The following is a 16,858-nucleotide window of genomic DNA, read 5'->3' on the forward strand; positions in this document are numbered from 1 at the left end:
TTGACTGGCCATAAGGGCCTGGCTTTTCGTAGAGGGGGTGGGGTTGAACTGTAGCAAGACACCTCACTAGTTAAATTTCCTCTGTGGTCAAAAGGGTAAAATGAAAACCTATCCTTCCGCATAATGATGGTCAATAAGATAATTCAGGAGCACTTTACAAAGTAAAGTATTCTCTCATCTCTTTAGTACGACTTCTGTTGTTATGCACGGACTCCCTCTACTTAAACCATTTGAGGAGTTTTCACATTCCTACGAGGCAATTCAAGGCTGGAGATTCCTATGCAAAGTCCTTTGAAAATGGGATCCTGCTGGGATGCAAGGGGTTAAAAGGAAATGGCCTATTAGGGTCTGGCTAATCGGAGAAGTCCAGGATTTCAAAAGTATCTAGAACAACACTAAAAGCTCAGAGGCCAAGGAATTCGGACGATTAACCCGACGGAGGCCAGTAGGATCCTGGAGTAATTGTAGAGCAGAACCTAGAACGGGGAATCAGCATCCCGCGTTACACTGGACCCAGGCCTTGGCGGAGTGCACAGAATACAACTCCGGGGCTCGTTGGACCAGCAACCCAGGATACCCAGGTAAGGCGTGTCCTCACTGCGCCGTTAGTTGCCCGCTCGAAGTGAGGCACTGCTCACGGCGGAGTTCCTGTCCTGAGGATCAAGCTGGAGGAATGAACTGTCCGGGAGGCGAAGGCTGCGCCCACCCAGGGCCCAGACTCCACGCGCCTGGGTAGTTCCTACAAGCGCCGCGCCACTGCCCCGTCCGGGAGCGCGCGGACCCCACCGCGGAAAGTTGGACGCCCGCGCCTCCGCCCCCGCGCTCCGGACGCCCCCTCCTACCACAGCTCCACGTGCAGCGCACCCCCGGCTCCCAGACCTCGGCGGGACGCCCCCGCCCCCACCGCGGCGCGCACTGCGCAGGCGCCTCCCTGTGGCTCTGGGCGGCGGGAGCGGCTTTGGCCGCGGCCGGAGACTGAAGCGAAGGCGGCGGTGGAGGAGGAGGAGGAGGAGAGATGACGGTGGCGGCGAAGGCGATGGCGACGCGGGGCACATGAGGCGGCGGCCGGCGGGACGGGCCGAGGCCCGGTGGAGGAGGCGGTTCCGAGGGACCCCGCCGGCAGGTGAGGGGCGGCCACAGGGTCGGCGGAGAGGCGGCGGGCCAGGGGCGGGGCCCGAGGGGGTGTGTGGGAGAACTTGTGGGGAGGCCCGAGAGGGGCAGGTGGGCCGGCGGAGAGTGAGGTGGGGGCAGGGGGGAGGGAGAGGACGCCACCAAGGGCTTCCCTCCGAGCCCGAAGGGGCGTCGCGACCCGCTGCCCCCGGCGCGCCCTCCCTCTTTGTCCCCAGGCGCGCGGTTCCCAAATTGGGAGGGAAAACGGCTCGGGGGTGGGCCGGGGCTGCGGATGCGGCGCCGGGTGGGCGGGGAGCCCGAAGGACCTGGGCTCGCTCTTGGGCGGTGCTCGCAACTCCTCGGGCTGTTAGGGGCGCAGGGCCGCGCCGGGGCTCTTCGCGGGCTGGTCTTTGTCTCCCGATGCTTGGCTCCTGACATCTCTCCGGGCGGCGTGCGGTTCGTCTGGCTCTTTCCTCTAACATCCCTGCCGGGACTTCTGTCTCCTTGAATGAGAGATTTAGTTCGCGGGCTGGTAGTGGGAGATGGGGAATGCAGTAGTTGCCTCTCGGTTAACACGTTTTCTTTACTTAAAATGATTTTTTTTTCCTCTTCGTGAAACTTTGGATGACTGGTGTTGTTGTGGTTTTTTTTCCTTCTGTCTCGAGATTCAAAATTACGAGAAGGCGCTAACGCTGTGATTGTGGCCAGTTGTGTGGTTGGCGGCTGCTCTTGGAGCTTTGAGTTGGAAAGATTTACATGATTGTGTGGTTTAGAATTGTTTGTTCTTTTTTTATTTCTTTTTTTTTTTTGCGACTGTTTCTAAGATTGGGATTACAGTTTCTTTGGGAAATGGGCGAGTTTGGTTTTTACCATTTGAAGGAATTTTTGTTCGTTGAGAACCAGCAGTGTTACAGATTTCATTGTGCTCGAGCTTTATTTTGTTAGCATCGAGATTACTTTGTGGGATCGAATAAACCAAGTTAGAATAAGTTCTGGATAAGCGTTATCTTGTAGGCCTGATTAATCTAAAATTATTATACGTTCGTGTTGTGTATACGTTCCGGTGAAAGTGCTGTAAAAATCAAACTATAAATGAAAGGGATTTTAATTCCCTGATAAACGGAGTACATTAATATCTGTAGAAAAAAGGCTTCATAATGTAATTTAGGGATCAAATCCTTTACCCCTGGAAGAGGGCTTAGGTATTTTTCAGAATAAGAATGCAGAAAAATAAACTTAACTGCAGAGCTCCCGATTAAAAGTATGTGAATTGTGATTACATTTGATGTTTTTTTGTGTGTGTTTTATTGTTTTATTTTTTGGATTTTAGCAGAGTTTTGTATATTGCAGTTGCTTGGATTTCTTAAGTGCTATGTAATGGCAGAATTAAAGAAACATGAACTGTTCTGGGTAAAAGGTAAAAAGCGCTGGTAAACAAATCTGTGTCTTAGTTTTCACCAGATCTTTGTGAGCAGGGTGTTGTAGGCAAAGGACATTTTGAAGAGAATACATGGTGGTTATGTGAAAATTCTCCTTTTATTATTTGTCCTGATTTGTAATGGTTTGATACTATTTACTAATAATCTTAAACTGTTGTGCACTTTTCCAGAGCATTTCCAACATCCTTTCCAAAAGTCAACGCTTTTAGCTTCCTTTTAGGTTGTGTGACTTTTGAATTGGTTTTCTACTTGCTCTTAAAAAGGAGCAAAGGACTCAGTAACTTTCTATTCAGTTCATGAAGGTTGAATTGAGTTTCAGTCTTTAATTGAAAGGATTTAAGAATTCCTCCCAGCTTTCTCCAGGTTACATCAACTAAATACGGATCAAGATAAGGAGTTCACCTGCGGGGGCGGGGGGGGGGAGAGGGAGGGAAGATAGATGTGTTTGGTTTTTTTAATTGTGGGAAAATATATGTAACAAAATTTACCATCTTAACCATTAAAAAAAAGGAAAAAAAAGAAAGGATTTAAGAAGTTAACGTATCTTCAACATAATAATCTTACTTATAAATGCCGCTGTCTCTTAATCATTTTTACTCTTATTTTGTATCTGTATAAATTAGCCAAAGTGAAAGGATTCAGGGTGGGTCTCTGATTAGCTACACCCTCCTTCACTTCTAGCTTCAGGCTTACCTATCAATTCATTAATTGGGATCCTAGAATACAAAACATATAATTAAAATTCAGAGCATGACTTTCTTAATAAATACATAGTTTGTTCCATGACTTATTCAGTGCAAAGTGATGAGTTCCAAAAAAGCTGGGTTTTTTTAGTTCACATTTCAAAATAAATGAGGTGTTTTCCTTTGTTTTGTTTTTAATATTAATCTTGATAGTTAAGTGCACCTGGAGGTATAATTACTTATTTCTGAACTTGTGCTTTTCTTGTGGCCATAGAAAATGTGTGGCTCCTATCCAAAATATCTAGTGAAGATTTAGGCAGAGAAAGGATGGGTTTTTTGTGGGTTTTTTGCTTTTGTAGACCACTTCTTTGAGAATACATATACGATAGATTTTGGTTATTATCATTAACCTGAAGCTTACACATAGAAAACAGTTATGAACTGTTAATATCAGCAAAGTGTCAACAGCTGTTTTTCAAGCACACTACCGCAGCTGATGAATTTAGTTTGTGTGAAAGTAAGGACCTATTTGGTTAAGTCTGAGCATTGCTGTTTTCTACAGCTCTCAAGAATGAATGAGGGACTTCCCTGGTGGTCCAATGGCTAAGACTCCGGGCTCCCAATGCAGGGGGCCCGGGTTCGATCCCTGGTCAGGGAACTAGATCCCACATGCTGCAACTAAAGATCTTGCATGCCCCAACTAAGACCTGGTGCAGCCAAATAAATAAATATTTAAAAAAAAGAAAGAAAGAAAGAAAGAATGATCAGGGACTTCCTTGGTGGTCCAGTGGTTGAGACTCCGCGCTCCCAGTGCAGTGGGCCCGGGTTCCATCCCTGATCGGGGAACTAGATCCCGAATGCCGCAACTGAAAAAGAGCCCACGTGTCGCAACTAAGACCCGGAGCAGCCTAATTAATTAATTAATTAATTAAATATTCAAACTTATTTAAAAGAAAAAAAAGAATGAATGATCAGTCAGTACTGGTTGGCATAGGGTAGTACATTCTTGAGTTTTGCAAGCATTGCAGTGGCTGACAGCACTTGGATTTACCATTCAGACCAGTGGAATGTGTTGCCCCATGGGGTTTTTTTTACCGTAAGACAAGGATGAGAGATCTTTATTTCTGTGGAATGAGTAGAACTCTCAGTTAAAGCCTGTTCCATGAGGCTATATATGCTGTAGCACTAGCACAGTTTGGACAAAAGTGTTCTGGTGGCCATTCATTCAGTTAACTGTTTTTTCCGTCAGGTACTTATGTTAAACACTGAACTGGGCTGAAGATTCAGTTCAAAGATGAATGTTATGTGGGCTTTGTCCTCAAAATGCTTACAGTTTAACACGGCGGTCCCAACCTTTTTGGCACCAGGGACTGGTTTCGTGGAAGACAATTTTCCACGGACGGATGGGGGTGGGGTGGGGATGGTTTCGGGATGATTGAAGTGCGTTACATTTATTGTGCACTTTATTTCTATTATTATTACATTGTAATATATAATGAAATATACAACTCACCATAATGGTGACAGGAGGCAGAGCTCAGGCGGTAATGTGAGCGATGGGGAGTGGCTGTAAATACAGATGAAGCTTCCCTCCCTTGCCTGCTGCTCATCTCCTGCTCTGCAGCCCAGTTACTAACAGGCCAGGGACAGGTATCAGTCCGTGGCCCAAGTGTTGGGGACCCCTGTTTTTTTTTTTATTTTTGGCTGTGTTGGGTCTTCGTTGCTGCACGAGGGCTTTCTCTAGTTGTGGCGAGTGGGGGCTACCCTTCGTTGCGGTGCGCGGGCTTCTCATTATGGTGGCTTCTCTTGTTGCGGAGCATGGGCTCTAGGCATGCGGGCTTCAGTAGTTGTGGCACACGGGCTCAGTAGTTGTGGCTCGTGGGCTCTAGAGCGCAGGCTCAGTAGTTGTGGCGTCCAGGCTTAGTTGCTCCGCAGCATGTGGGATCTTCCCGGACCAGGGCTCGAAACCCTGTCCCCTGCATTGGCAGGCAGATTCTTAATCACTGCGCCACCAGGGAAGTCCAGATTTCAATTTTGGACCCCTGGTTTAACATGCTAAAAAGGTTTAGCAATCTGGAAATTATCTAAAAATCTTTGAAAGAAAAGAAATGTATAGGATTTCGGGTTTTCATTTTTTCTCTACAGAAATGGAATAAACTCCACATCCCTGTTTTCGACTAATCTCTTAATTGTATTTAAGTCTCAAATAGTTAGAAAACTTTTCATCTACATCTTGGAAGGATTTATCAGTTTTGATGGAATTTATTGTTACTTAACTGAGTTACAGCATTCCTTTTGGGAATGTTCAGAGTAAAGTGGATCTAGACTCTTGTCTATTTATAGGGAATTCCCTTTGACTCATTCTTGAACCTTGGATTCCTAAGTGCCTATCTAGAGTAGGTGTTTATTTGGGTTCGAATTTTCCCTCCTCCATCTCTGGCTATTCCTTCAGGTCCCCTCCACCCCAACCAGATCTTTAATTGATGGTCTTTCTCAGGTCTTGGTCCTTAGTCTTCCTCCCTTCTCACTCTAATCTTATCCATTCTGTGGTTTCAGTTCCCATGTATATTTTGAATACAACCATTTTTTAATCTGTAGTTCAGACCCCTTTTCTGATCCAAGCTGCCTGCTCAATCAACAACTCCACTTAGATACTCAGAGGTATTTTTAATTGAGTTGCCCAGACTGAGCTCTGATCTTGGCTCCAAACCTAGACCTTCTTCACTGTACTCAGTTTCATTAAGTGGCTCTATCAACAACTTACTGAGGCTAGATTCTTGCAGTTTCTCTCCACTCTAGTCTCCCCATCCTAGTCTAGGCCACCTTTTCCCAAGACGATTTTTTTTAAAAATAAATTTGTTTATTTATTTTTGGCTGCATTGGGTCTTAGTTGCTGGGCGCGGGCTTTCTCTAGGTGTGGCGAGCGGGGGCTACTCTTCATTGCAGTGCATGGGTTTCTCACTGTGGTGGCTTCCCTTGTTGTGGAGCACGAGCTCTAGGCGCGCAGGCTTCAGTAGTTGTGGCTCACGGGCTCTAGAGCTCAGACTCAATAGTTGTGGCGCACGGGCAGAGTTGCTCCTCGGAATGTGGGATCTTCCTGGGCCAGGGCTGGAACCCATGTCCCCTGCATGGGCAGGTGGATTCTTAACCACTGCGCCACCAGGGAAGTCCCGACAATTATTATAGTCAATTTAATTAATTAATTAATTTGGCTGCATTGGGTCTTAGTTGTGGCATGCGGGATGCTTCATTGCAGCACGCGGGCTTCTCTCTAGCACGAGGGCTCTCTAGTTGTGTTGTGCGGGCTCCAGAGTGCACAGGCTTAGTTGCCCCACGTTACACGGGATCTTAGTTCCCTGACCAGGGATTGAACCGCATCCCCTGCACTGCAAGGTGGACTCTCAACCACTGGACCACCAGGGAAGTCCCTATTATAGGTCAATTTTAAATGGTCCTTCCTCGTTCACTCTTGTTTCAAAAATAATAATAATAATACAATATTATCAGTACGGTTGAAGTCTTCTCTGTTTCCCTACCTGATTGCACCCCCGTACCCCAAACAACCACTGTTGTAGGCGTCCTTCCCAGAGGTAATCACCAACTTGAATTTATTATTCTCTTGCATTTCTTTGTACTTTTACTATGTATTATATACACCTAAGCAATATACCCTCTTGTATTCTTCTCACAGCAGCTAAAATTATCTTTAAAAAAAATTTAATCGAGTCACTTACCTGAAAACTTCTGTTGTTTTCCCTTCGCTCTTCATTTAACATGATGTGATCTGGCCTTGCCTGCTTCTCGAGAATCGTTTCTTTTTACTTGCTTTCTTGGTATATATGGTCTAGCCATACTGATCTTTTTTTTTCCGCCCCATTCCCTGAAGGTTCAAAGCTCACCCAGCAGTCTTTGTACGTGCTGTAGCTAATCCCTCTGCCTGGAAGGCAGCTCTTCATTCTTCAGAATTTGCTTAAATATCACTTCTGAAGAAAAACCTTCTCTGATTCTCCTATATTAGATTAGGGACCCCTATAATACACTCTTATAGCACCCTGCACTTCCCTTCTGTAGGACAGATCACAGTTTTAATTAATTTAATTATTTGTATAATACCTGTGTCACCATTAGACTATACCCCGCCCCATCCCCTGCCCCCCGCCATGCCCTGGCTTGAGGGATTTTAGTTCCCTGACCAGGGACTGAACCCCAGGCCCGGCAGTGAAAGTGCCGAGTCCTAACCACTGGACCACCAGGGAATTCCCAGACTATACTTTATATTCCATAAGGATGGCCAGTATCCCCAGCCACCCAGCTCATAGTTCATTTAGGTATTCAGCAATTATTTGGATGTTTACTAATTTCTTTTTTATTTGTAGTTATTGATGGTAATGAAGTAACTTCTGACAAAGCTTTTGTTCTGACTAGAAGCCTTATTATTGTATTTTGTTTTTTGTATTTTTGGTCTTACATGCCATTACAGTGCTAGGTCTTCAGTAAATACTTACTGATGTGAACTTACTGGTAGCCATGGCCTGATCAGTCTTAAGGAGTTTTTTTTTTTTTTAACTTTATATTGGAGTATAGCTGATTAACAATGTTGTGATAGTTTCAGGTGCATAGCAAAGGGGTTCAGCCATACATATACACGTATCCATTCTCCCCCAAACTCCTCTCCCATCCAGGCTGCCACATAGCACTGAGCAGAGTTCCCTGTGCTACACAGTAGGACCTTGTTGGTTATCCGTTTTAAATATAGCAGTGTGTACATGTAGATCCCTAACTATCGCTTCCCCCCATCCTTCCCCTCTGGTAACCATAAGTTCATTCTCTAAGTCTGTGAGTCTGTTTCTGTTTTGTAAATAAGTTCATTTGTATCATTTTTTAGATTCCGCATATAAGGGATATGATATTTCTCTTTCTTTGTCTGACTTACTTCACTCAGTATGACAATCTCTAGGTCCATCCATGTTGCCGCACTGCAAGGCTTATGGGATCTTAGTTCCCTGACAGGGGATTGAACCCAGGCCCTCGGCAGTGAGAGTGTGGAGTCCTAACCGTTGGACCACCAGGGAATTCGCTTCAGCAGTTTTAATAGACCAGAAATACAATGATCACTTATGGTGTGGTATACACAGTGGAGACTCTTGTCTCCCAGGAAGATAATCGCAGCTAGGCTTAGGCAGGCTATCAGATGGAATAAAGAAATTGCTATCAGATGGAATAAAGAAATTGAAGATTAGTTTTTTCCTTTGACATACTGTACCTAGTTCTAATTTTAATTTCTCCCCATTTGGTGGGCCAAGAGTCAGTATAATTAATGTCCCAAGAAACCTGGCTATATTATGCAGTTATACATTAAGGCTGACATCGACAGTTTGAGTATTTCACTTCACTGACAAAATTTTTTTTTGAAATAGGTATACATAATACAAAATCAAAAGGTATGAAAGGATGTACAGTGAAAAATAAGTCTTCTGGGGCTTCCCTGGTGGCGCAGTGGTTGGGAATCTGCCTGCCAATGCAGGGGACACGGGTTCGAGCAGCTAGGCCCGTGAGCCACAGCTACTGAGTCCACATGCCACAACTACTGAAGCCTGTGCTCCTAGAGCCCATGCTCTGCAACAAGAGAAGCCACCGCAATGAGAAGCCCACACAGCGCAACGAAGAGTAGCCCCCGCTCACCACAGCTAGAGAAAGACCATGGGCAACAATGAAGACCCAATGCAGCCAAAAACAAACAAATAATATGTTTTAAAAAAAGTAAGTCTTCCTTTATTCTCTTCTCAGTCACTCAGTTTTCTTTTCTCTGCTGAAGCAATTACTGTTTGCTTTTTTTGTGAATTCTTCTACAGATATCCATATATTCAGTATCCCCACCCCCCCCAACGTACATAAATGGTAGAATACTCTACACACTGTTCTGTACCCTGCATTTTTCATTAATATATCTTAGTTTGTTTCATATCATTGCAGATAGAGCTCTTTTTTTTTTTTGACTAATAGATGTTCTGTAATTTGTTTACCCAGTCCCGTACTGATAGACTTTAAATTGTTTACAGCCCATTATCAGCAGTACTGCAGTGAATATTCTTGTACATTATTTTGTATGTCTGAACATTTCATTAGATAAGTGTTGAGCACTGGAATCGCTGGATCAGAATACATCTACATTTTCAATTTTGATGGATATTTCCACGTTGTCTTTTATAGAAGCTTACCATTTTACCCCATCACTTCCAGTAGAGCACAAAGAATGCCTCTTTATATATACACCCTTCCTTCTTGCTGATCTGTTATCAATTTTTAAATTTTTTCCAATTGGATAAATGAAAAAGTAGTATATTGGTATAGTTTTTTTTTTTTGCGGTGCGCGGGCCTCTCACTGTTTTGGCCTCTCCCATTGCGGAGCACAGGCTCTGGACGCGCAGGCCCGGCGGCCATGGCGCACGGGCCCAGCCGCTCCGCGGCATGTGGGATCTTCCCGGACCGGGGCACGAACCCTTGTCCCCTGCATCGGCAGGCGGAGTCTCAACCACTGCGCCACCAGGGAAGCCCTATTGGTATAGTTTTAATTTGTAAATCTTTAATTACAAGTGATATTGAATATCTTTTCATACTGTATTATTAAAAGCCATTTATATTTTTCTGAGAACTCTCTCTTCTTTGCACTTTTTTTTTAAATTGAAGTATAGTTGAGGACCTTGTTGTTTATCTGTTTTATATATAATAGTTTGTATCTGCTAATCTGAAACTCTTCGTTTATCCCTCCCCCCTTCCCCTTTGGTAACCATAAGTTTGTTTTCTGTGTCTGCATTTCACATTTCTATTGAGTGTTTTTGTTTTTTTTAATGATCTGCTGGAGCGCTTTATGTGTTAAGAGAATTTAGCCTTTTATTCTAAGAATTGCAAATAATTTTAAGCATTTAGTGTATCTTTTGAGTTGTTTGTAGTATTTTTTTGCTTTCTAGAAATTATATTTTATATAATTGAATTTGTCATTTCTTTCATTTGACCTCTAGGTTTTGTGTCATTTTAGAAAAGTTTTCACTAAGATTATTAAGAAAAAATGTTCATGTTTTCATCTAACTTTTATTGTATTGTTTTTAATTTAAAATCTTTGATCCATCTGGAATTTAAAGATCCAACTTTAATTTTTTTCTAGATAGCTACCCATGGTAGTTCAATATCATTTATTGAATATTCCATGTTTTTTCCATTAGTTTGAAATGCCACCTTTATCATACATTAAATTCTCAGATGTATTTGGATCTTCTGGACTTTCTATTCTGTTCTAGTTTGTTAATCGTTTTGCCAGTTCCACATTTTAAAATTATTACAACTTTATAGTATATATTGAGAGAAGCTTGTATGCCCTCATTTCTCTTTCTGAAATTTCCCAACCATTCTTACTATTTAATTTTACACATTAAATTTAGAATTAGTTTGTCTGATTCCAAAGAAATCCTATTGGCATTTTTAGAAATCAAGATTGCATTAAATTTAGATTAATTTAGGAAGAATTAATATTTTTATGATGGCTATTATATCCAAGAACATAGAATGCTTTAAGTCTTTAATGTGTTTTACGCATTTAAGTCTTTTGTGTTCCTCGGTAGTATTTTCCTGGGTATTATGTTTCTTGTGAGGCTTATTCCTAAGTTTTTTTCATTTATTTGTTGCTGTTTTAAATGGAATCTTTTCTTTAGTTATATTAATTGTATATCACTGTCAGTTTTTTCAGTGACCTTCTGTTTGGTCTTAAAATAAAATTAAATACTAAATCTACATGGTATAGGAAAACGATCAGTAGGTCTTGAGTTGTATTCTAGGCTTTACAGCTAATTAGTTGTGTGATCTTAAGCAAGTCATCATGATCTTTAGTATTCTCTTCAGTAAAATAAGGATATTAATGTCATACTATGGTGTCAGACAATGGGCCACTGCAGAATAGTTGAAGGATGACCTCAGAATCCATGCAAGTATTATCTGTGAAGTGTATAAGTAATGTCTTACAGATACGTATAACCTTTTCAAATGTATATATGAGTGATGTTGTGATACATAAACTGCAGATTTATTTTTAAACTTTACCAGTGTATGTGTTTTCTCCAAAGATAGATAATAAATGTATAACCACTATTATGTAGTGGAAAATCTTTTGCAGTTACATAAAGGTCCTCAGACTCTAGAAATTGGAGACTACTACTAGCGTAGCCAATCTCTTAACATTTCTTTTACCATTGATATAGTGTGTGAACCTATGAAACCGTGTGTTTGTGGAAGATTTGGGTGATAAAGGTGCTTGGTTTGTTTGTTTCTTAAGATAATGATTTTTAAGCTTATAATGTCAGAAATGTTAATTATTAGTTCTGTTTTTAAAAGACCTGACTGACTAGCCTATCTGGATTTGTACAGAAAATGATTTAGTGAGAGAAGCCATATAGTACTTTCTGAAAGGGAATTTGTTTGCTTGTCTAACTCAAATAGTTTTCTTTGATCTCACATTCCAGTTCAGTACTAGATGTTCATGTTATTCAGAGTGAAAGCTTTATATTTATTAAAGGTTGAGCAGTTCAAGCAGATGTGCACTTCTCAGATTCACTTGGAAAGGAAAGCTTTCTTTTTTGAGCTTGGAAAAATTACCGGGAGTTGGGGGAGTATCTCAGTTCTTATTGAATTGTGTATCTGAAGCCATTGTCTCCTATCATACTTGAACTCTGAAAAGGAAAGAGGATGGGAAAATGTGTTTATGATCTGTGATATATCCTGGGAGGAAAATTATGTATGCATAGCTTGAATAGATTTATTTTGGTTGCCAGTTAATTATGGTTACTAGTTCAATGAGAAATTTAAAGCAACCTTAGCATTTTGAACCCCAGCTAGAATGCTCTTAGTAGTTAAAAGCTTTATTTTCTACTGCTTTTTTTTTCTACTGCTTTTTATTTATTTTGCCTCAGAAAACTGTTTTTTGCCATTTGGTTTTATAATTATATACATGTCAGTGTAGTTTCTTGATAGGAAAATGCAGATGGGAGCAGTGCTCAGATTAGTGCCCTTTAGCAAAGCCTTAAAGTAACAGGTTATTTTGGTTTAAAAAACTCCATTTAAGGCAGTATATTAGCATTTAGTATCTTGACTCAGGAGATACATCTTTTGGGTTTGTAGTGAATCTCATGGGCACAGTCTTATCCCAACAGCAGAATCCTTGATATGAAGTGGAGTGATTAGGACAGGAAGTATGAGGTTTGTAACATTTTCGCGTGTCAAGTAAACATTTAATAGAACTCATAAGGGACACTGGAAAGGTTTTGGTGGCTGTTTTAATAATCATTTTCTCAAATAGAGGTGACTCTTTCCAAATATTCAATATCAGGCACTCAATAACCAGCAGGTAGCAATGGCAACAACTATGCATTTCAAGGGAGTATTGAGTATGTTAATTTTCTGTGTTGCTTCTGGAGCATTTTAGAGTGAGTCTCTAAAGAAATGGGAAGAGCAGCATTATTATACTAACTGCTATATAACATATGTCAGAGGACTACTATCTTTTGATATATCCTTCCAAATTAAGGATTACCCTGTACTCTCACCATCCTATATTTTACTCTAGGGTGAAATTTTATATAAGTTCTGTCGTGGACCCCCTTATGGAGGGGCCGTGTAGTAATTGTACCAAAGATTCTATGAGATAGTTAACTTTTCTGTGATGTATTCATTACTTAATTAGGTCTTCATGAATGTAAAATATGTATGTATGCAAATATTATGAAATTTGTACCCTGACCTACTTTTTAAATTTCTCTTGGGGCTTTTGTTGCATAGGAAGGCTTTGCCAACTTCATTATTACATGTTTATCGTAGAAGATACTGAAAAGCAAATAGAAGAGAAAACATTCATAGGCAATTGTTAATGTTGGTGTATTTCCATTCAGGCATATTATGTTATTGGGAGTTATTTTGTTTGTTTTTTGTCTCTTTACTACATATGAGCATTTTCTCACATAGTGAAACATTTTTTTTTTTTTAAACAGATCACAAATTGGCAGGCTTTACTCAGCCAATAAAATATCTGGCTCAATATTATTTAAAAAATTTTTTCTATTAGTTGCCAACATGAAAAAAAAGGAGACAGGTAGAAGTGTAAATGAATACAACCCCCTTAGGAAAAGTACTGATCTACTGAAGCTGACATATGCATACCCTACAACTAGCAATTCTGGGTCTAGGTATTCAACAGAAATGTACATATAATCACCAAAAGGCACATTTGGTGTGTTCACAGTAGCATTATTCATAACAGCTCCAAACTGGAGACTGCTCAAATGCCCATCAGCAGTAGAATGGATAAATTGTGATATATACACACTGGCAATACAATAAAGCAAAGAGAATGAACAGACTAGATAGAGCTAAATGCAATAAGATTGGTGACTCAGCAGATGTTGAACAAAAATCAGACACAGGGGCTTTCCTGGTGGCGCAGTGGTTGAGAGTCCGCCTGCGAATGCAGGGGACACGGGTTCGTGCCCCGGTCCGGGAGGATCCCACACGCTGCAGAGCGGCTGGGCCCGTGAGCCATGGCCGCTGAACCTGCGCGTCCGGAGCCTGTGCTCCGCAACAGGAGAGGCCACAACAGTGAGAGGCCCGTGTACCGCAAAAAAAAAAAGAAAAAAAAATCAGACACGAGAGTGTATTCTTTTATTTTAAAAATTTTTTTATAAGTGTATTCCTTATGAATCTGTTACAAGAGAGTCCATTCTGTGATTCCATTTATGTAACGTTCAAGGACAGTTTAAACTAGTGGATCTCAGTGTGGTATAATATTGTTCCCCAAGGGGTATTTGGCAGTATCTGGAGACATCTTTGGTGTCACAACTGGAAGAGGCCAGGGATGCTGCAAAACATTCTACAATGCATAGGGCAGTCTCCCAAGATGTCAATAGTGACGGTTTCCCTTGGGTAGGAAGGGGCATAACTGTGGCTCTGGGTGGCTGGTAATGCTTTGCTCTTGATTTCAGTGCTAGTTACATGGATATGTGAAAATTCATTGAGCTGCACACTTAAATTTGTGCACCTTTCTGTAGGTATTTTATACTTCAATCAAAAAGTTACCCCCAGGGACTTCCCTGGTGGCACAGTGGTTAAGAATCCGCCTGCCAATGCAGGAGATATGGGTTCGAGCCCTGGTCCGGGAAGATCCCACATGCCGCAGAGCAGCTAAGCCCATGCACCGCAACTACTGAAGCCCACGCGCCTAGAGCCCACGAGCCACAACTACTGAAGCCCGCGCGCCTAGAGCCCGTGCTCCGCAATAAGAGGAGCCACTGCAATGAGAAGCCCGTGCACTACAACAAGACGATGTCCGCGTGCAGCAACGAAGACCCAACACAGAGGAAAAAAAGAAAAGAAAAGAAAAAAATTACCCCCAAATCAGGCTTCACATAAAAATCCAGCTTGAAGACTTATTTTGAAAGATATGACAGTCTGGTAACAACAACAGCTGTAGCTAACAATCAGTAGCCCCTCTTTAGTTGGTGCCTGTGTTGTCCAGGCCCCATTTTTCTGTTTCAGTTCCTTGTGTCACTTACTGGTGCCTAGACATTTAGAAAATGTCTTAAATGGCTTTTTTGATGTATGATTCACACACTGTACAGTTCACCTGTTTAAAATGTACAATTCAATGGTTTTAGTATATCCACCGGGTTGTGTAGCCATCACCTCAGTTTAATTTTAGAATTTTTTCATTCCCCCCAAAGGAAACCCCGTACCTATTATCAGTCATTCCCTACTCTTCCCCATTCTTCTCAGTCCTAGGCAACCACTAATCTACTTTTTGTCTCTATATAGTTGTAGACATTTGGATTTTGTGATCTCTGTTCGAAAACAAGATTTACAATGGTTGTACAGTATTTCCTCATAGAGATTATATCATAAATTATGTAAAATTTTTCTTTTATTGGGCATTCATTTAAGATATTTATTTTATAAATAAATATATTTATATTTTATTGGGCATTCATTTAAGATAAATTACTAGATGTGATGTTACTGATCAAAGGACATAAAACATTTTAAAGTTTCTGATAAATATTACCATAATGCCTTCCAGAAAGTTTGTATCAGACCATCCTCACCATCAGTGTATGATAATGTTTTTTGTAAATTTTGTGTTGTGACCCTAGCCATACTGGTAATGTTATATGTTTATTTTTTAAATTTTTTCTTAGACATGTCATTTTCCTAGACTGATGTCGTCCTTTTGATTTGACTTAAGCTGTTTTGGACAAGTGTACCAATACTGTCCTTTTTTACATGAAGACAGTACCACTTACGATGCACTGTGAATGAACACATTATCCCAGGTTCCCCATACTTCTCCAGCTGGTTCCTGAAGGTTCTTACATTCAAATAGAATGGCTTTTTGCCAGCATAGATTGACACTTCAACCCACAATGGTGTATTTTGTTTCCTTGTTAATGGAGCCAAGATTTCAAACTACTTTCTCTCCTTTATTTTATAATTTGATTTACAAAAAAATTTATGTTTCTCAAATATCGTCCATAGCCAAGAGCTCTTTTGAAAAACAAGTTGTTTTCATATTTATAATACATAGATTACTGTTTGTAATACATAGATTAAGGCTGCCATAGTGCTTTTGCTTAGAAATTGTCACTGGCTAGTTATTAAACATCGATTATCACTCATGCAGAATTAACTTCCACTTAAAACGTTCCAGTTAAACAAAACTTCATTGTAAACCCTTTAATTGATTCTTTGTCTCTACACATAAAGCAATCTCATTCAGGAATGTGAGTCACTAGCACTATTCTTAATCGCTCAGCTCATAATCTGGGATGCCCAGATAGTTAATACTGTAGAATCATGGTGAGTCAATATTGAAATTTTTAATTTTAGTCCAAACACAGATTTTCTGGGATGACTAGGAAGTGCCTTTTTGAAAATTTGACATTTTATTATTGTTTAATTTCACGGCTCTTACTTTGCTTCTTTCCTGTCCCTAGAGTTCAGAATTCCACATAATTTGTTGGTTGTTTTATGAATAGTACTCTGCCTGAGTTGATTTTCATCAACTGTTAGAAGGGACCTTAATAATAATCTAATCTGATATTCTTCACTTATCTCACAAATGAAAAAGTGGAAAGAAATATTTATTCCTGAAGTGCCTGTTAGAATCTCTTGGCTCCTAGTTAAGTGCTTGCTCTTAGTTTCACAAAAATCAAAGTTAGAATCACTTTTCTAGAATATTAGTTCATCCTGGATTTTTTGTTTAGAAAAGAAATTAAGGTTTTTTTTTTTTTTTTTTTTGCGGTACGTGGACCTCTCACTGTTGTGGCCTCTCCCGTTGCGGAGCACAGGCTCAGCGGCCATGGCTTACGGGGCCAGCAGCTCCGCGGCATGTGGGATCCTCCCGGACTGGGGCACGAACCCGCGTCCCCTGCATCAGCAGGCGGACTCTCAACCACTGCGCCACCAGGGAAGCCCGAAATTAAGGTTTTTAAATATGGTCTACCTATTATAGATTTTGAGGTTTAAAAATTTTTTTTTAATTAGAAGCAGATTAAAACTTGGCTCTGACCCATTTGGACTCAGTTGTTGAATTTGTAA

General features: G+C 41.0%; 1 protein-coding gene across 7 annotated transcripts in view; it reads left to right on the top strand.

Annotated features, from left to right (window-relative positions):
* Positions 1-992: 992 nt before the first annotated feature.
* GJC1 (gap junction protein gamma 1) overlaps positions 993-16,858 on the top strand; it is a 35,353-nt gene continuing 19,487 nt past the window's right edge. For 4 of the 7 annotated variants that reach the window (XM_060290954.1, XM_060290952.1, XM_060290953.1 and 1 more), the window contains exons 1-2: positions 993-1,123; positions 8,650-8,992. The gene's annotated coding sequence lies outside the window, so the exon portion shown is untranslated. Of the gene's footprint in view, positions 1,124-1,497; positions 1,567-8,649; positions 8,993-16,858 lie in introns of those variants that run through there. The other 3 variants (XM_030848923.2, XM_030848929.3, XM_030848927.3) reach the window with 3 other exon arrangements.

The sequence above is a fragment of the Globicephala melas genome, chromosome 20 (genome assembly GCF_963455315.2).
Source record: "Globicephala melas chromosome 20, mGloMel1.2, whole genome shotgun sequence".
NCBI lineage: Eukaryota > Metazoa > Chordata > Mammalia > Artiodactyla > Delphinidae > Globicephala > Globicephala melas.